Raw genomic sequence first — 21,487 nt, forward strand, 5'->3', positions numbered from 1 at the left:
CCTCCCCCCCAGCCTAAAAATAGCAGCCTGCAGCCACTCGGAATTGCCGCATCCACTAGATGCGACAGTCCCAACACTTTACCAGGCTCATCCCGATTGCCTTGGTGCTAAGGCATTCGGGGTAATAAGGGGTTAATGGCAGCCCACAGCTGCCAGTAAGCCCTAGATTAGTAATGGGAGGAGTCTATGAGACCCCCTCATGACTAATCTGTAAGTGAACAGAAATAAACACAAACACCCAAAAAATCCTTTATTTCAAATAAAATACAAAAAACACCCTCTTTCACCTCTTTATTTACCCCCAAAACACCAAGGTCTAATGTAATCCACACAAGGTCCCACGATGATTCATATATACAGTGGGTGAAATAAGTATTTAACATGTCACCAATTTTGTAAGTAAATATATTTCTAAGAGTTTTGTTGACTTGAATTTCTAACCAGATGTCAGTAACAACCTATGCAATCCACACAGGGAAAGAAATCAAACCATAGATGTCCATATATTTAGTGATGTGTGATAATGAGAAATGCTCCAGAGAAAAAGTATTGAACAGATAAAAAAAGAGAGGTGCAAAAAAACATTGAAAGTCATGACACTAGGTTAAATTTATGAGGAATTCTAAGGCAATTCTGCCACTTAGTGAAAAATTATATCAGCTGGTTGAAGTGATGGCTTATAAAAGGCTGTCTTATTACCATGGTGCTACACAAGAAACAAATATCTCAAGATGGGTAGAACTAGTGAGCTGTATCAAGGCCTTGGCAACTTTGGGCTCACATAAAACTGGCCATTTTTGTGTGCTTAGTATCTCAATTTTTACATGTTTTTCATAGCAGTAATGCATGTCTATATTTATTGGTTCACATATCTTAGCACTACAGAGTGCAACTGTCTCCTTTTTGTGATTGGTTGCAGTCAGACTGCACCCCACCGGCACACCCTGTGTGAGTGCGTCTGTGATTGCTTGGAATCACACACGCTGTCTGCGTCCCTCCAGTGGTGTAAAAATAAATACATTTTAAAAATGGCTAGGGTCCCCCAATATTATTATACCTAGCGCAAATAAAGCAGGCTGCAGCCCTCAGCCGTGTGCTTATCTTGGCTGTGTATCAAAATAAGAGTGACCCTATGCGGCTTTTTTGTAATTATTTAAATAATATTAAAAAATGGTGTGGGATCCCCCCTCAATTTTTGATATCTAGCCATGATAAAGCAGACAGCTGAGGGCTGGTTTTCTCAGGCTGTGTAGGTCCATGATTATTGGCTAAAACTTAAGCTGCCACACAACAGGATGATGATGAAACGAGGGAGGACATTTCAGCTAGACAATGATCCCAAACATACAGCCAAGGAAACTCTCAATAGGTTTCAGAGAAAGCAAAAAAAGCTGCTGGAATGACCAAGCCAAACACCTGAACTTAATTCAATCGAAAAGTGTGCATGAGATTTCTGAATTTTTTTCCCATTTGAAAGGAGTAAGTTAACTAACATCCTCCACGCTCCAGGGCATTCCATGAACTAGTGTCACTTATCAGTGCAAAGTAGGAGAACTGGTGTAGCTTGGTTAAAGGCAGTGGGTAAAATGGGTAAACTTTCCTCCTGGGAGCCCCAAGATGGTGTAAGGAGATTTATAGACTATGCAATGCTCCTCTGGGAATCTAAGTATGTGAATAGCCTCTACAGAGAGTAAGAGGACAGGAGCTCCGGGGCCACTTTTTGGAATGAGCTTTCTATTCCATGTCTGATGAAGGGATCTAAGAAACAATATTTTTACATAATTTCTTGTATATTAGCCACTAAAATGTATCATATCTACAAGATTATTATATTAGTATGATGTTTCTTGTATTTAGAGCAATAAAACTTTCACCTGTCCAGGTCTGGTTTTAAGTGATTTGCAAAGTTATTTTTTTTTTTTTGGGTGAGTGGGGAGTAGAGTTGAGCGCGGTTCTAGGTTCGCGGTTCTCCAGTTCGTGGCTCGAGTGATTTTGGGGCCTGTTCTAGATCGAACTAGAACTCGAGCTTTTTTGCAAAAGCTCGATAGTTCTAGATACGTTCGAGAACGGTTCTAGCAGCAAAAAAAAACAGCTAATTCCTAGCTGGCTTTCCGCTGTAATAGTGTAAGTCACTCTGTGACTCACACTATTATGAAATTTCAGTGTATAGTGTGCGTGAACAGCGCCTTCAGATCACTGCTGTATGGATAATGGCGATCGCCATTTTTTTTTTCCTTGTCTTCCTTCCCTAAGCGCGCGCGTGTAGTGGGGAGGGCCATTATGTCAGCCAATCCCAGACACACACACAGCTAAGTGGACTTTTAGCCAGAGAAGCAACGGCATGTGTGATAGGATGTCCATGTCACATGTCCCTGCATTATAAAAACGAGTATCTGCCCGTCCGGACGCCATTATCTCTTCTGCGTCCTTGGTGTCAGACATCACTGGCGCAGCTCCGTCCTGAGTCCTATCGCCGATACTGCTGTATGCGCTCCATACACAGCGCTGGACAGCTTAGGGAGAGCACTTTCTATCAGTCCTTTTAAGGGCTCGTACCGGCAGGGTCAGAGCCATAGGTAACAGGTCCTGAAAACAGAGACAGCGTCTGTGTAGCTAAGGTCAGGGATTTCCTCGCTGCATTTACCCATTAGGAGGTAATAGAAAGGCAGGCTTCCTTTCCTCTACCCAGAGCCCCACAATCCTGGCACTGTACCCTCCTGTCCTCTGCACACTCCAACTCCTTCGTATGCCTGCATTGCACACTCAAACTGATAGTTACTAAGCCATTATACTAGCAAACACTGAGTGTACCTAGTGGCATCCTAAACGTGGCTGTTGGACTTCTGTATAGTCCCAGTAGTGCACAGATATTTGCAGCACGTCTGCCTGCATTGCACACTCAAACTGATAGTTACTAAGCCATTATACTAGCAAACACTGAGTGTACCTAGTGGCATCCTAAACGTGGCTGTTGGACTTCTGTATAGTCCCAGTAGTGCACAGATATTTGCAGCACGTCTGCCTGCATTGCACACTCCAACTCATTATAACTAAGCCATTATACTAGCAAACACTGAGTGTACCTAGTGTCATCCTAAACGTGGCTATTGGACTTCTGTATAGTCCCACTAGTGCAAAGATATTTGCAGCACGTCTGCCTGCATTGCACACTCCAACTCATTATAACTAAGCCATTATACTAGCAAACACTGAGTGTACCTAGTGGCATCCTAAACGTGGCTATTGGACTTCTGTATAGTCCCACTAGTGCAAAGATATTTGCAGCACGTCTGCCTGCATTGCACACTCCAACTCATTATAACTAAGCCATTATACTAGCAATTTATGCTGCCAGTTTAAGGGCCGTAGTTGCATTGTCAGGGATATTTATTCTTTATTATTCTGCTGTTAATAAAGCTAGACCACCGCTGCAATCTACACCACCTCTCAATTTTTACTACCACATTTTCAGTGCACAATCTTGTCGCAATCAACATGAGTGGCAAAATGACAGATGCTGGTGGAAAGGGGAAGAGGCGTGGTGGAAAAGGAAAAAAAGGGTTTGTCCGTGGGGAAGGTGGCAAAGCTCCATTATCATCTGCTAAAGATAGACCATCTACCAGCAAAAGTAAGATGTTTACTACTTACCGTGGACAATCCGATGTGCTCCCTTTTTTTACGGACACGAACAACAGGAACAAAGGTAGATGATTGCCAAAAAAGGAAAATGCTTGAATGGATCTCAAGTGGTCCAACAAGTGCCCTCTCAGCCACTTCAAGTACCGCATCCAAAAAACACCAGTCCTCTGAGTTGTCATCCCAATCAAACTTGCTTTCTCCCAGCTCTGAAGTCTCCATCAGCCCTGCACAGTATGGTGGAACTGAGATGGCTGAGTCTGCAGAGCTGTTCAGTCACACTATAGCCTGGGAATCAGAGGTCAGCTCCCAAGCTACAGTGAGTACAGACCAGGAAATGGTCTTCAGTGATGCCCAGAACCTTTGTGACTCTGATTCAGGCCGTGAGGACCAAGTTTCTGAGCATAATGTTGACCCTTTGTCACAAACTGTAACACCTGTGGTTATAGACAATGAGGAACATACTGATGACGATGAGACCCAGATACCAGATTGGGATGACAACTTAAATATTCGGTCAGGGCAAGAAGAGGCTCGGTCTGAGGGGGAGGGGAGTGCAAACACAACTATTGATGATGAAGCTCTAGATCCCACCTACTGTCAACCCCCAGTCAGGCACTCGAGGAGGTCAACAGAGGCGGTGGAGGAGGATGCAACCGACGACGAAGTTACCTTGCGCCTTCCTGGACAGAGTCGGAGCACTGGTAGCACATCTACAACTGCATCATCAGCCACCACTCTGCCTCTGAGCACTAGTCGGGTGGGCTCAGCAGGTCGCATGCCCTCTAAGCCTTGCCTAGCCTGGTCCTTTTTTGACATAGAAAAAGATCGCCCAAATTATGTGATGTGTAAAATTTGTCGTGATTCTGTTAGTAGAGGTCAAAACCTCAGCAGTTTGACAACTTCTTCCATGAATCGTCACATGAATAAATATCATATGGCCCGGTGGGAAGCTCACCGTGCTGCAATGCGGCCTAGCGGAGCGAACCATCCACGGCCTGCCCCTTCCAGTGCATCCGTGCGCTCTTCATCTTCTAGGACTGTGGGGACAGCTGTTACACCTGGTTTTCCACGCACAACTTCCACCACTGTAACCGCAACAGGCAGTTTGCTTGGTAGGTCGTCAGTTGGTTTGGAAGGGGAAACAAGTGAGTGTGTACAGCTCTCTCAGACATCGATAGCACCAACGTTGGATGAAGGCAACATCATGTCTCCGCCTGCACTTTCCTCACAAACGTGCATTTTTACAGGGACACCCTACTCAACACCGTCTACACACAGCAGCCAGATCTCTGTCCCTCAGATATGGTCAAATAAAAGGCCATTTCCTGCGACCCATGACAAAGCTAAGAGGTTGACTCTATCCCTCTGTAAGCTCTTGGCTACCGAAATGCTGCCTTTCCGCCTAGTGGACACACAGGATTTTAGAGACCTTATGTCTGTCGCTGTGCCCCAGTATCAGATGCCTAGTCGCCACTACTTCTCTAAGAAAGGTGTGCCCGCGCTACACCAGCATGTCGCACACAACATCACCGCTTCCTTGAGAAACTCTGTGTGTGAACGGGTGCATTTCACCACCGATACTTGGACCAGTAAGCATGGACAGGGACGTTACATGTCGCTGACTGGGCACTGGGTAACTATGGTGATAGATGGTGAAGGGTCTGCAGCACAAGTCTTGCCGTCCCCACGACTTGTGTGTCAATCCTCTGTCTGTCCAAGTTCCGCCACTGCTTCTGCCTCCTCCACCTCATCTGGGTCCTCCACCTCCGCCCCAAGCCTGCCTGGTCAGGCCACCAGCGTTCTCACTGCGCAGAAGGAATCACGCACCCCTCATTACTATGCTGGCAGCAGAGCGCAACGGCATCAGGCGGTCTTTAGCTTGACATGTCTTGGGAATAAGAGTCACACAGCAGCTGAGTTGTGGGCAGCTCTGGAGACTGAGTTTGGTAAATGGTTGTCTCCACTCAACCTGCAGCCTGGTAAGGCCGTGTGCGACAATGCTGCAAACCTGGGTGCGGCCCTTCGCCTGGGCAAGGTGACACACGTGCCTTGTATGGCTCACGTGTTGAACCTTGTTGTCCAGCAATTCTTAACACACTATCCCGGCCTAGATGGCCTTCTGACCAGGGCACGAAAACTGTCTGCTCACTTCTGCCGTTCAACCGCCGCAGCTGAGCGACTTGCATCTCTCCAGAAGTCTTTCGGCCTGCCGGTTCATCGCCTGAAATGCGATGTGGCGACACGCTGGAATTCGACTCTCCACATGTTACAGCAACTGTGGCAGCACCGCCGAGCCCTGGTGCAATACGTCATGATGTATAGCCTGGGCCAACGAGATGCAGAGGTGGGGCAGATCACCCTGATGGAGTGGTCTCAGATCAGGGACCTATGCACCCTTCTGCACAGTTTCGACATGGCGACGAATATGTTTAGCGCTGACAATGCCATTATCAGCATGACAATTCCAGTCATTTACATGCTGGAGCACACGCTAAACACTATTCGGAGTCAGGGGGTGGGACAACAGGAAGGGGAGGAACTACAGGAGGATTCATATGCGCAAGGGACAACAACATCACCAAGGTCCAGACGTTCATCATCACCAACGCAGCAGGCATGGGACCATGGGGAACAGGGATCAACAAGGGCGCATAGTAGCAGGCGAAATGTTGAGGAAGGTGCAGGAGAACATGAAGAAATGGAGGACGAACTGTCCATGGACGTGGAAGACTCAGCAGATGAGGGAGACCTTGGTCAAATTTCAGTTGAAAGAGGTTGGCGGGAGATGTCAGAGGAAGAAAGAACGGGTAGCACCTCTATGCCACAAACACAGCGTGGACTTGGTCCGCATGGCTGCGCAAGACACATGAGTGCCTTCTTGTTGCACTACCTCCAACATGACCCTCGTATTGTCAAAATTAGAAGTGATGATGACTACTGGATTGCCACACTATTAGATCCCCGGTACAAGTCCAAATTTTGTGACATAATTCCAGCCATAGAAAGGGACGCACGTATGCAGGAGTATCAGCAGAAGCTGTTACTCGATCTTAGCTCGGCTTTTCCACCAAACAACCGTGCAGGTGCAGGGAGTGAATCTCCCAGTTGTAACTTGACAAACATGGGACGGTCTCGTCATCTTCAACAGTCTACCCGTACCAGTAGGACTGTATCTAGTGCTGGTAACAGCAATTTTATGGAATCTTTTCATAATTTTTTTAGACCCTCCTTTGCAAGGCCACCAGAGACAACAAATCTGACACATAGTCAACGGCTGGAGAGGATGATACAGGAGTATCTCCAAATGAACATCGATGCCATGACTTTGCAAATGGAGCCTTGCTCATTTTGGGCTTCAAATCTAGAAAAATGGCCAGAGCTTTCCAGTTACGCCTTGGAGATTTTGTCGTGTCCAGCTGCCAACGTTGTCTCTGAACGTGTCTTCAGTGCTGCTGGGTGTGTGCTGACAGATAAGCGCACGCGTCTGTCCAGTGACAATGTGGACAGACTAACGTTCATCAAAATGAACAAGTCATGGATCCACCAGGAATTTACTACCCCTGTGTCATCCTGGGGAGAGTAAATGCTTGTGGATTTGGAATGTGCTTGATGCAAATCAAAACATCCTGTTTGCGACTAGGGCACAAGTGCTGCCACTGATAAGGTGTCTGTGTGGCCCAATTTTTGGAAAAAAGGGAGACTCCGCTTGGAGTAACCCTTGCTTGCTGTGTTTTTTAAAAATGATCCAAGATGAACAGAGCTGGGATAAGGAAAGACTTTGCTACCTACCCCGGTGTCATCCTGGGGACGGTTAAGTATGGCGTATTTTTGAATGTGCTTGATGCAAATCTAGCTGTGAAGTGTACAACTAGGGCACAACTGCTGCCACTGAATGGGTGGGTGTGTGTGGGGCACAATTTTTGGAAAAAAAAAAGGGAGACTCCGCTTGGAGTAACCCTTGCTTGCTGTGTTTTTTAAAAATGATCCAAGATGAACAGAGCTGGGATCAGGAAAGACTTTGCTACCTACCCCGGTGTCATCCTGGGGACGGTTAAGTATGGCGTATTTTTGAATGTGCTTGATGCAAATCAAAACATCCTGTTTGCAACTAGGGCACAAGTGCTGCCACTGATAAGGTGTCTGTGTGGCCCAATTTTTGGAAAAAAGGGAGACTCCGCTTGGAGTCACCTTGCGGTGTTTTACATGATTTTAGAAGGGCATGCCATGCCTATATCTGTGTCTCGTCCTCTTTTTCCTTGTCCAGCTGTTTTGTTTTCGCATGAGTATATGTCCTTGTCACTTTCCCATGTGTTTGTGTTGTGTTGTGAGTTGTTTGTCACCTTTTGGACACCTTTGAGGGTGTTTTCTAGGTGTTTTGATGTGTTTGTGAATGCCTGCCATTGTTTCCTATGCAGTTCGAGTTCGGTTCGTCTCGAACGGGACCTCCGTTCGGCGAACCGACCTCGAGCCGAACCGCGACCGGTTCGCTCATCTCTAGTGGGGAGGTTGTGTTTTTGGTTTTATTTTAATTCTAGTTGTTATGGGCACCAAGGACACATTTTATTACAGTTTTAATCCTGGACACTGAATCCACAGTTCATGATGACTGCCCCAACACCACAAAATTGTTTGTATGATCCTTCATATTATCCGTTGGAATAATACAGGATCCCAAATTATATAAGGTCTTGATGACACTTTCCAAATAAAAGGTAAAAACAGCTAATTTATTGAGATTTTGTTCAGCCGTGCAAAAAATACAGAGAGATCGAAACACATGTATATGGCCTAAGGGGGATCCATATTGAATCATGGTTATTCATTATGTGGATCCCTTCTTTTGTTTTAAAGGGAATTGTTGTGAGGAAAAAATTGATATCAATCTCCATGTAGATTTGAATCAGATCAGCAAAGCTCCATTTTTGGTTGCAATGTGTGCTCAGGAGATTCACTTGCTGGGTTGAACCTTTTTATAGTAACAGTAAGGTCATTGGGTGGATCTTTCTCCCATGTGACCTAACGGATTTAAGGCTATGTGCCCACGATGCGTTTTTACATGCTTTTCTGCAGCGTTTTCAACTGCACATTTTTAATGCCAAAATGCATGCGTTTTGATTTCCCCAGCAAAGTCTATGAGAAATAGGGATTTCTTGTGCCCACCATGCAGTTCAAAACGCTGCGTTTAATTTGCATTTTTTGTGGCAAAAACCATGCGTTTAAAAAACCAGCATGTCAATTGTTTTTGCCATTTGAGGTGTGTTTAGATAACATCAAAATTCAAGCGTTTTACCTGCTTTTTAGGTGCAGAAAACATGCGTTTTGGACTACCAAAACGCATGCTTTTGGACATCAAAATAATGATTTCATATGTCCCTTTACACACACACATAATCCGACAATTAAATTAATGAAAAATAAGAAGTTAATGCTATTTTTTCAATAAATAGTATATTACCACTATAATTTAATGAAATATGTCTATTTTCTTGATTAATTCTTTATATTAATATGTTTGGGGTTTTTTTCCTCTTTTTTCACTGTGTTTGACAGATTAAACTTTATTTAGCAGTGTCCTGATGTTCAAAACGCATCTGTCAAAACACAGGTGGAAAAGCATGCAAAAAGCGCTAAAAATGCACCAAAAATGCGGTAAATACGCATGCGTTTTTAGTGCTATTTTGTGGTCAAAAGCAACTTTAGCAAAATCAATTACTGCCAGAGGGTGAGTTTAGAAATGCAAGGACCTCGACGCTACGTGGGCACATAGCCTTAAACAGGCTCATCAGTGTTCCTGTGATGATAAACCACTAGATATCACCAGCCGACACTAGTGGAATTGGTAGTCAAACAAGCCAGAGGTCAGGAGCTAGGAAGTCACGTCAGGTAATCAGGGAGTGAGCAGGGCCAAGGTCAGGGAACTAGCCGGGGATCAGGAGCCAGGAGGTCATGTCAGGTAATCAGGGGTTAAGCAGAGCTGAGGTCATGGAACTAGCCAGAGATCAGGAGCCAGGAGGTCATGCCAAGTAATCAGGGCTTAAGCAGAGCCGAGGTCGGGATACAAGCTGGGGATCAGGAGCCTGGGGATAATGTCAAAGTCAGGGGGAATGGGAGGAAAAGGATACTAGGGTCCGGGGTAGAGAGACAAGATAGTAACAAACACTAACAGGAACCAGAGCACTCATTGCAGAGCAAAAACTACTACTGGTGGCGTTCCGGGCAAGATTGCTTCTTAATGAAGTAGAGCGATCACACAGAACAAGGCATCTGGAAACTGTCTCCTCCCAACACCGCCACAGACCCCGAGACCTGAAATACCTGTCCACAGGCGCAAAAGAAAACAGAGAATCGGCTCTGCAGTAGAGTAGAGCGCCGCAGGTAAGAACCATAATAGTACCTCTGTTCTTGATTTTTAAGTACTCTGGGAGTGTCCTTTTGCCCATTTTTTGTTATCGAGGCCATTTTCATTATAGCCTAACCTGAAAATCAAGTAGCACCAATGTTATCAGGTCACTATCTCAGTGTGATTATCACAGACTTGTAAATTCATATTGGAGACCCTTTACTATTGTGTATATTGGTAACCATAGATTCTGAGGGTCTTGTCTTCCAATTCATAAAGCAGAAATGTATTTTACTATGAAGCCGTTCTCAATGATTACCTTACAGAAAGCGGATGACTTTAATATTAACCTTAGACGGTTAATTGCTGTCATTTGCTGCACCTCTTTGCACATAATTTTGTCTTGTCGCTAATACTGGTAGATTATGTTCTGCACACTGGCCCCTCCCTAAGCCTACATAAACCACATTACAGAGGTCATGGAGTCCACAGAGTCCTCCGTTATCAACGGGCACGTAATAATCTTGTATTAATATTCTTTTCTTATCCTTCCCCATTATTTTATTGCAGAACGAGTCGGATATTCATGCACTAAACTGTAAGTTTTTTTTTATTATCTTGTTTCCATATGAATATTCCTTTAAATCTCACATTTTGTTTAATTAGGCTAAAGTTGTAGGTGACAAGTGTTACCAGTAGGCTCCAGTTTGGGACTGGTATACTGGTTCCGTACCTTATAGGAAAAAGGGAATGTTCATAGAAAGTCAGACGTATCAGATGCTTCCAGGTATTAGACATCCTCATCCATTTTGCCTTATAATTAAATGATGTGCCCCCCCTGACCCCACTTGATCAGAGACATTATCTTTCATGTTTTATATGTTAAAGATTAAGAGGAAGTACACACCACAGCATAAGCATTGTTCACAATTTCATCCAGAAAAGTTAGACAATTTTTTTTTTCTTACTTGTCATCCATGTGCAATCCATTCTTTATAGCAGCAGCTATTAATCATTTACAGGACCATTTACAGTTTCCTATGTTACAGAATTGCAAACTGTAAACATTGTATGCTATACTGTGGCAACCAATTTTGTTCTTGCACCCATAGACTTAAAGGGAACCTGTCAGGTGCAATATGCACCCAGAACCACGAGCAGTTCTGGGTGTATATTGCTAATTCCTGCCTAACCGTCCCTATATACACTAGCATAGATAAGAGATCTTTAGAAAGAGTATTTCTAAAGATCCTTTATGATATGCTAATGAGTGAGGGGACTAGTCCCCTGGGCGTTGCTTCCCTTGCATTAACATGTTAGTACGCCCCTGTGGGCTTGCTAAAATGCTAATGAATGCACAGTGTCAGAGGATCATCTCACTCACCTCTCCACTGCCATCGCGCCTGACGTCAGATTTCAGCCCAGTGCGCATAATCCCAGACTTTCGGTGATGCGCACTACTTCAGTTTGAAGCCAGGACGCGTACACCCGGCTTCATAGTGCACATCACCGAAACTCTGGGGTCATGCGCACTGAGCCAAAATCCAGCGTTGGACGCGATGGCAGCGGAGAGGTGAGTGAGATCATCCTCTGACGCTGCACATTCAAAGCATGTTAGCACACCCACAGGGGCGTACTAACATGCTAATGGGGCCGAGAAGCAAGGGAAGCAACGCCCAGGGGACTAGTCCCGTCAATCATTGGCATAAGATAAAAGATCTTTAGAAATACTTTTTCTAAAGATCTCTTTATCTATGCTAGTGTAGACAGGGATTAGAGATTTGCACCCAGAACTTCTTGTGGTTCTGGGTACATATTGGACCTGACAAGTTCCCTTTAAATGTGAGTTTCATCTGATCTCAGCGTAAAATTTCAGCATGGTGTGATTTTTTTTCACATCCAGATAGTATCAGTGGAAAAAAAAACCCTTGAGCATCTGCACTGCCCCTTTGAATAACATTAGTCCTTGTGCTGTCTGATTTTTTTTCACGAATAGCATTCGCACCAAACATACGTACAGCATACAGGTGTGTCCACAGCACCACAGGTAGAAAATCCTTTTCATCAGGGATCCACTTGTCCAAATCATACCAAAATAGCAGACAGTATCTCAGGGGGTATTTTCAATGTGATTTAATTCATCAGAAGAAATGTGACATTTCGCCTTACAAATGGGCTTTTTCAAGCATCAAAAACATGGTCATTGGAATAAGCCCTTACCCATATATTTTTCATTGCAATTTTGGATCTTTGTGTTCTGTAATTTTTTAAAAGCTTTTTTGGGTGGTGGGGACTGGGGTATGTTGGATGAGAAATGTTTGTTACAATAACAAATTTATTTTAAAAAAATGAAAATTTAAATGTGATGAGTTTTTCAAGCAGTAGACACTTTTGGACTCTCTGGTGTTTTTTTTTTTTCTTGTAGCATCTTTATTGGCATTTTTTTGGTTGTCTCCTGAGTATTTTGGCCACTGGTGTTTTTAAGGAGTTTTCCATGGATTCTGTGACTTTTTTTTTCTGACATTTTACAGTATTTTTTTGTTTTTTAATATGTTAAATCATAAAGAAACTCTGGAGGTTTTTTATGCAAAAAGGATAGCAAAACGCTCCAACAAATGTCCGGGTATCTTTCAGGCATCTTTTGATTTTCCCATTGAAGTAAAGAACAGAGCATATTCTGGGTTGAAAACCCCAAAAGAATGGTTAGGTCACCCCTTATAGGCTTGGGGGTTTTTAGAAACCTAAAGTGGCTAAAAAACATTTAAAACCCTAACCATACATTCAGCAAGGCCTCCTAGAGATAGGCAAATAGTGAAATAGTCGGATTTGGATTATGCTATCCGAATTCCAAGTACTATTCCAGTATTCATCACGAATAATGACCCTAATGCTAGTCAATGGGGAACCTTAGCATTTTTGCGGGAAATCTTCAAGAAAAATAATCGGGTTCCCCATTGACTTGCATTAGGTTAGTTATTTGTCACGAATACTGGATTAGTACTCGGTATTCGGATAGCATAATCTGAACCCCAATTTTTTTGCCTAATTTTTGGCACTTTTTTTATATGTTTTTTTCCTGCTTTTTCTATGCATTCTGGGGTGCAAAAATGCTAATAGAATTGACATGTGGCAGATTTATTTCTGCACCAAATCTGCAATAGAAAAAAAAGCAACGTGCACAAAACATCAGGATTCTCATCGACTTCACTGGCATAAGGATTTGCATGCAGTTTTGTGACACAAAAAGCGTATTAATAAAAACACCGCACTGTGTGCACATACCCTAAGGCTATGTGCGCACAATGAGTATTTGGTTGCAGAAATTTCTGCACCAAATCTGCATCTCTTGGCAGAACAAAACTGTGTTTTATATGCATTTTTTTGCATGCGTTTTTCATGAACTTGGGGTGGAAAATGCTGAAAGAAAGGAAAAAAAATGTTTAAAAGAACTGAAGTCCTCACTGGTTGATACCTTTTAATGGATAACTGAAAAGATGGTAATAATAGCAAGCTTTCAAGACTACTCAGGTCTCTTCATCAGGCTCAGTAGACCTGAGTAGTCTTGAAAGCTTGCTATTATTACCATCTTTTCAGTTATCCATTAAAAGGTATCAACCACTGAGGACTTCAGTTCTTTTAAACATTTCTTTATCTCTACTGGCTAACACGGTACAAAGATATATTTTACTGGAAAAAAACACAACATGTGCACTACACTTCGAGAAAGCCATTTGCGAAACACGTGTCGGAGTGTGAGGGTCACGGCAGGATACTTCCTATCCAGGTGATGTAATTTTGCGATACTAATATGCTTGATGTTAGCCTATCTATAGTAGTTTGTATTTGATTATGGACTTATGTGGACTTTGTGGTTATTACTGCGGGTGTCCATTTGTAAACGTATACTGCACTTTTGAACTGTAATGGATCCCATGTGTTCATGGACGTATGTGGGCTCTGTGGTTACTGCTATGTGTGTTCATTGGTAATCTACACTGCATTTTTTGGAATTACCTCTATGCTTTGGGGACCCTGTATACTCTTTTATTCATTTATTTATTTATTCTCATGAGTATAAATTATTTATGGGGGAACCCTGCATTGAAGAATCTGTGCATTACTGATGAAGAACGCAGGTGGAACCGCAGAGTCTGCATTTGGTCCATTTAATATATGATATTTTGGTGTAAAAATCATGTATGGGGGAACCTTGCATTGAAGAATCTTTGTATTATTGATAATAACGCAGTTGGGATCACTAGGTCTATATTTGGCCCATTTAATATATGATATTTGGCTGTAACAATACAGATACTCACCTGGTTTGGTGTGAATATCCCAGTTACCATTATAGGGATTTAATTACTTCTCCTGCCTGTGTCTCTCTTTTATACGGTACCTTTATGCTAAAACATTTTAAAATATATGTCTAAATAAAGATTGTTTTTATTGGAAAATGGCGTCACTCCTCTAATTTGGTCATCTAGTGATGCCCAATAAATGTGTATAAATTATGTCATTTGGAGTGCCAGTAGTCAACTATTAGGACATGAGGTTGTTAAAGATATATTTTACTGGAAAAAACACAACATGTGCACTACACTTCAGAATTTTCATTCACTTTGCTGGAATAAGGATTTCTCCAAAACACATGAAAAAACGCAGCAAAAATGCCTAAAAAAGACACTATGTGAACATACCCTTAACGCAGCAGTAGAAGGGATGTAGTAAAATGCAATTTTTGTGAAAATGCTTTACTACTATATGCAATTAATATTATTCTGTTGTTATTATTATTAGTATTATTAACAGCATAATAATTTATTATAATTAATAATAATAATAATTTTAATTGTTTTTTTTATCAAGATCCTCAGCCTATTCCCTGTTGCTTTCCATGCCGTCACTTTCAGTCCAGTAGATGGGACATTTGTTGGTACAGCAGTTAGCTGCTTCATTACCCTCCTCGGATTCCCAGTGCAGTGATTGGCTGCTGAGATTTTGGGTGTGGTAAAGGCTCACCTTACTTTCTAGATGCTCTTCATCATCATGACTGTCGTTGGATGACATGAATAAAAGGCTGACAGCGCACATAAAATCATCCACCTACTGCAACTACTCAAGCTCATCTGCTCCTTATGTTCAGCAGCTGGAGCCTTGTGTTTCTAATAGTTTGATTTCATCAAGACTGATATCTTCTCATAAATAAGGTGAGTGCATGGCATCTTTACAATGTCTAAAGACTAAGATTAAACTGTTTAAGTTCATGTGAAGAGTTACTTACAATTTAAAAAAAAGTGTATAACGTTTATATGTGTGTTTATATTTGTATAACGTTTTTTTGTGCTTTTTCTGGCTTGTAATGTGCGGTTTTTGAAGTCCACAATATGTCAATTGCTCTAGTGGAAAAGCTGAACTTTCTGTGTGGATTTTCCCGATAGAATTTAATTAAATGCAGAAAATAAAATCCACAGGTACAAAAAAAAACCACATGTAATCCACATATGACTATCAATACAAATTTATCACAAAGCAAATAACAGAATGTATCTACCGTAATTCTAAAACTAAGCAGCTTAATTTAAAACATAACATACTAAAAAGAGATGAAAAATTAAAAAAAAAAAACCTGTATGCAACTTAAATCACCTAGAAAATCTGCAACATCAAATACTCATTGTGGGAACGTGACTTTAGGACACGTTGCGTTTTTGGTGAGTTTTTTTTACCTTAGTATTTGTAAGCCAAAACTAGGAGTGGATAAAAAAAAATACAGAAGTGGTAGCGCTAGTGTATCCATTACACTTTTTTCTCTGATTTTCTTTTAATTTTTATTTTTTTAATTTTTTTTTATTATGGTTTTGACTGACCCATACTGAGGTAAAAAACTCACCAAATACTGAACATGTGCATGTGGCCTCAAGAATCATCTAAAATCCACCTTTCAATTAGAATCCACAGCTACATCCAAATGAATACCTTGTATGACGTATTCTGTAAAGTCTGTGGCATTATATAATGTAAACCTCATAGATAGATTTCACTTTAGAATCGTATTTGGTAATTGTGGTGATAAAATGTTCTGGACTTTTCTACGTCTGTGCAGGAAAATTCTACAGCTCAAAACAAGAGTACTTATATTCTTTTCTACTCTTCTGTGCTCATTGAACTGAGTTTCCCACCGTTGGCACATAGAGTTCTGCACAATACATTTCAAGATGAAAGCAGAAACTACATGCGCTGTTTCAGGACTATTTAGTTTGTAAATTCAACATGCTAAGTCCTGATAAAGTTAAAAAACCCTCACTTACAAGTGCATCTCAATAAATTAGAATATCATCAAAAAGTTAATTTATTTCAGTAATTTAATGCAAAAAGGGAAACTTATATTATATAGAGTCATTACACACAGAGGGATCTATTCCTATATATTATATAGTCATTACACACAGAGGGATCTATTTCAAGTGTTTATTTCCGTTAATGTTGATGATTATGGCTTACAGCCAATGAAAACCCGAAAATCGTTATCTCAGAAAATTAGAATATTATATAAGACCAACTGAAAAAATGATTTTAAACTCAGAAATGTTGTCCTACTGAAAATTTTGTACAGTAAATGCCCCAATACTTGGTCAAGGCTCCTTTTGCATGAATTACTGCATCAATGCGGCGTCGCATTGAGGCGATCAGCCTGTGGCACTGCTGAGGTGTTATGGAAGCCCAGGTTGCTTTGATAGTGGCCTTCAGCTCGTCTGCATTATTGGGTCTGGTGTCTCTCATATTCCTGTTGACAATACCTATAGATTCTCTATGGGTTTTAGGTCAGGTGAGTTTGCTAGCGAATCAAGCACAGTGATACTGTGGTTATTAAACCAGGTATTGGTACTTTTGGCAGTGTGGACAGGTGCCAAGTCCTGCAGGAAAATTAAATTTCCATCTCTTCCAAAAAGCTAGTCAGCAGAGGGAACCATGAAGTGCTCTAAAATTTCCTGGCAGATGGCTGCGCTGACTTTTTGGTCTCAATACAACACAGTAGACCTACACCAGCAGATGACATGGCTCCGCAAACCATCACTGATTGTGGACACTTCACACGAGACCTCAAGCAGCTTGGATTGTGGCCTCTCCAGTCTTCCTCCAGACTCTGGGATCTTGATTTCCAAATGAAATGCAAAACTTACTTTCATCTGAAAACAACACCTTGGACCACTGAGAACAGTCCAGTTCTTTTTCTCCTCGGCCCAGGTAAGACGCTTCTGGCGTTGTCTATTGGTCATGAGCGGCTTGACACAAGAAATGCAACACTTGTTGCCCATGTCCTGGATACGTCTGTGTGTGGCGGCTCATGAAGCACTGACTCCAACAGCCGTCCATTCCTTGTGAATCTCCCCCCACATTTTTGAATGGCCTTTTCTAAACAATCCTAAATTAGAATATCATCAAAAAGTTAATTTATTTCAGGAATGCAATATAAAAAGTGAAACGCATATATTATATAGTCATTATACACAGAGGGATCTATTTCAAGTGTTTATTTCTGTTAATGTTGATGATTATGGCTTACAGCCAATGAAAACCCAAAAGTCAATATCTCAGAAAATTAGAATAATTACCACAAAACACCTGGAAATTCTTCCTAAGCATTTAAAATGGTCCCTTAGTCTGGTTCAGTAGGTTGCATGATCGTGGGGAAAACTGCTGAAGTGACAGATGTCCAGAAGGCAGTCATTGACACACTCCACAAGGAGGGTAAGCCTTAGGAAGAATTTCCAGGTGTTTTGTGGTAATTATTCTAATTTTCTGAGATATTGACTTTTGGGTTTTCATTGGCTGTAAGCCATAATCATCAACATTAACAGAAATAAACACTTGAAATAGATCCCTCTGTGTGTAATGACTATATAATATATGCGTTTCACTTTTTATATTGCATTACTGAAATAAATTAACTTTTTGATGATATTCTAATTTATTGAGATGCACTTGTAATCACACAAACCAAAGGGACAAAACAGCCAGGTAAGAGTAACTCCTAAATAGACATAAAAGAATTTAGATGCCCGGAGCCACCAGTAGGGGTGTCTTCGTAGGCTGCTGCATACTATTTAGACATAATAATAATAATACTAATATTCACTTATATAGCACCATTAATTCCATAGCGCTTTACATACATTGGCAACACTGTCCCCATTGGGGCTCACAATCTAAAGTTCCTATCAGTATGTCTTTGGAGTGTGAGAGGAAATCATAGAAATCAGAGGAAACCCACGCAAACACAAGGAGAACATACAAACACCTTGCAAATGTCTTTGGTGGGATTTTAACTCAGGACCCCAGTGCTGCAAGACTGCAGTGCTAACCACTGAGCCACCAGGCCACCCATCACCTATACTGGAAGCTCTTAACCCCTTAATGACCGCAGGCCGTAATGGTACATCCTATACATGTAACCTATACATGTGTAATCACCGGTGGCTGCTGCCGACAGCCGGCGGTGATCCGTGCACATGTCAGCTGATTTGAACATCTGACGTGTGCCTTGGAGGCACGAGTGGATTCGCAATCATCAACCCCTTAAATCGCGATGTCAAAATGATGACATCGCGATTTATATCCCCGCCATGGTAAATCTTCACTTACCCAGCCCCATTGGTGGTAATGGGACGTGACCATGGTGAGCCGATGGTTGTCATGGTAGCACAGGGTCCTGTGATGACTCCTGTAGCTCACATGACTCCCGTCCTGTTTCACCTCGCCAAGTGCTGCCAGTAACATAAGGTGAGTATTTCTGGTGATCACAGTTGTGTAGCGATCAGACTGCTGATCCTTATAGTCCCCTAAGGGGTACTAGTAAAATAAAAAAAAGTTAAATAAAAAGTTTTAAAAAATAAAAAAATATAAAAACCTAAAAATTCAAATCACTCCATTGAAAATTAAAGGGATAAAAAATAATAATAATAATAATAATAATAATAATAATTTTATTCATTTATATAGCGCTATTAATTCCACAGTGCTTTACATGCATTGGCAACACTGTCCCCAATGGGGCTCACAATCTAGGTTCCCTATCTGTATGTCTTTGGAGTGTGGGAGGAAACCGGAGTACCCGGAGGAAACCCACGCAAACACGGGGAGAACCTACAAACTCCTTGCAGATGGTGTCCTTAGTGGGACTAGAACCCAGGACCCCAGCGCTGCAAGACTGCAGTGCTAACCACTGAGTATCGCCGGGTTCAGAAATGCCCGATCTATCAAAATATAAAATCAGTTCATCTGATCGGTAAACGGCATAGTGGCAATATTATTCCAAACGCCAAAATTACGTTTTTTGGTCATCGCAAAATTTTCACAAATTGTAATTACAGGCGATAAAAACGTAGCATGTGCGCAAAAATGGTACCATTAAAAAGGTCAGCTTGAGATGCAAAAAATAAGCCATGACTGAGCTATAGATCCCAAAAAATGAGAACTATTCGGGTCACGGAAAATGGAGGAAAAAGTGCGCCATTTTTCTGGACAAACCTCTGATTTTTTTTTTTTTTAAATGCTTGGGTAAAAGTAAACTTATACATGTTAGGTCGGTACGAGTGCATAGATACCAAAGGAATCATATCAACACATCAGTTTTACCATCTAGTGAACACAGTGAAAAAAGTATCCCAAAACAATCATTCAATCGCACCTTTTTTCCTTTTTTTTTTTTTTTTTTTTTCAATTTTTCCGCACCTGGAATTTGTTTTCATTATTCCAGTACACTATTTAGTAAAAAGTTCTGGTTTAATTTAAAATTCTTACTCGTCCCGCCAAAAACAAGCCCTCGTATGGCAAGATTGCCGGAAAAATAAAAAAGTTACAGCTCTCAGAATAAAGATAGCAACAAAAAAAAAAAAAAAAAAAAAAACCCCAGAAAATCGTCCGGGGGTAAAGGGGTTAAAAGCAATCAGAAGACAGTAGGAGATAGAGTCTGAAACACAGTTTTCAGTGAAGTGTTATTAATTAGGCTGTGTGATGTTGTTTACTTATAATCAAGGTTTTATCACTAGGACATTATCAATAATGGGACTAGCCTCCTCCTACCAAGATGTCCAACTACACCCCCTCCTCGCAGCTCATTGTCAATAGACAATATATATGGAGAGCTTGGTGTGGCCGGGGTTAGCTTTCTGAGCTTTGCTTTTATACTGAAATCTAAGGACTCTGTATCACAACTGCTGCACTCAGTAAGCTAAATGACATATCATTGGAATCAGGGTCTCCTTTTCCTACATTATGCAGCTCTCAGATGAGTAGGCAAAAACCTAGTGATAGACTTGTCAGGTCCAATATGCACCCAGAAACACAAGCAGTGCGAGGGACGGCTTGCCTGGGTACTTTGGGAAATGGGAGAGAGAGTGGGGGAGGTCATTCTCGGCTGAGGAGCGGACCAAAATCCTTCTCTTTATTGGTAAAACTTCGCTGAATGTGATATCACAGGAGAGGTGCTACAAGATCCTATCTAGGTGGTATAGGTGTCCTGTGAGTATCCATGCTGCCTTTCCATCAGCCTCTGATGTGTGCTGGAGATGCCAAAAGGAGAGGGGAACCCTCACTCATATCTGGTGGTCATGTCCCCCGGTGAGATCATTCTGGGAGAGCATTTTCCAGTTACTCAATAAACTCTCCTTGAGGCAGATCCGGCCCACAAAAGAGTTAGCTCTCCTGTCCCTCGGGAATGTTTCTGCTTCAGGGTTTAGGAAAGGTTTATTAAGACATTTTTTAACAGCTGCCAGAAACCTAATTCCAAGATATTGGAAGCAAACTAGAATCCCATCACGGGATGAATTCATAGCAGAGTGCAACGAGATCTTCAGGATGGAGACCTTGATAGGTCAGACACTCGGCAACAAGGACAAAGTTGATGCTACGTGGGCCCCGTGGATCATGTTCAGGGACTCACCGGATATGGGTCTATGGATTCACGGGGGGGCAGGTATGTAGGTAATTTTCCATTCTCTTATTTCTGTACCTAGAAGGTTAGCCTTGAAAATGTGGTTTTGATGTAGGAGGGCGCGTCCACTCGGGTGGGAACTCTTTGTACCCTTCCCCTTTCATCTTACTTTCCCACATTTCTGTTGTCTTTACTGTCTCTAAATTCTTCTTCCACCTCCTCTTCTTTATCTCTTTTTTTCAACTTGTTCTTCCTATTTCGAACAAATACGAATTGTACTTGTTATTTTTGGTCGCCAGTGGCGCAGGTGTAGTCAAAGAACTGTTGTGTTTTTAGCAGCTAGCTTGGATATATACCCTCAGCCTGCGCGCTGTGCAATTGTTTGATTATCTTCTTCTATTCTAATAAACTTTGATTTGAACAAAGATAGCAACAAAAAAAAAAAAAAAAAAAAACCCCAGAAAATCGTCCGGGGGTAAAGGGGTTAAAAGCAATCAGAAGACAGTAGGAGATAGAGTCTGAAACACAGTTTTCAGTGAAGTGTTATTAATTAGGCTGTGTGATGTTGTTTA

The 21,487-nt window shown here is 41.8% G+C and overlaps 1 protein-coding gene across 1 annotated transcript in view; it reads left to right on the plus strand.

The window, feature by feature from the left end:
* The first annotated feature begins 15,083 nt into the window (after positions 1–15,083).
* LOC142249374 (putative ferric-chelate reductase 1) overlaps positions 15,084–21,487 on the plus strand; it is a 160,609-nt gene continuing 154,205 nt past the window's right edge. The window contains exon 1 of the mRNA XM_075321010.1: positions 15,084–15,189. The gene's annotated coding sequence lies outside the window, so the exon portion shown is untranslated. The remainder of the gene's footprint in view (positions 15,190–21,487) is intronic.

Source organism: Anomaloglossus baeobatrachus, chromosome 8 (genome assembly GCF_048569485.1).
Source record: "Anomaloglossus baeobatrachus isolate aAnoBae1 chromosome 8, aAnoBae1.hap1, whole genome shotgun sequence".
Lineage (NCBI taxonomy): Eukaryota > Metazoa > Chordata > Amphibia > Anura > Aromobatidae > Anomaloglossus > Anomaloglossus baeobatrachus.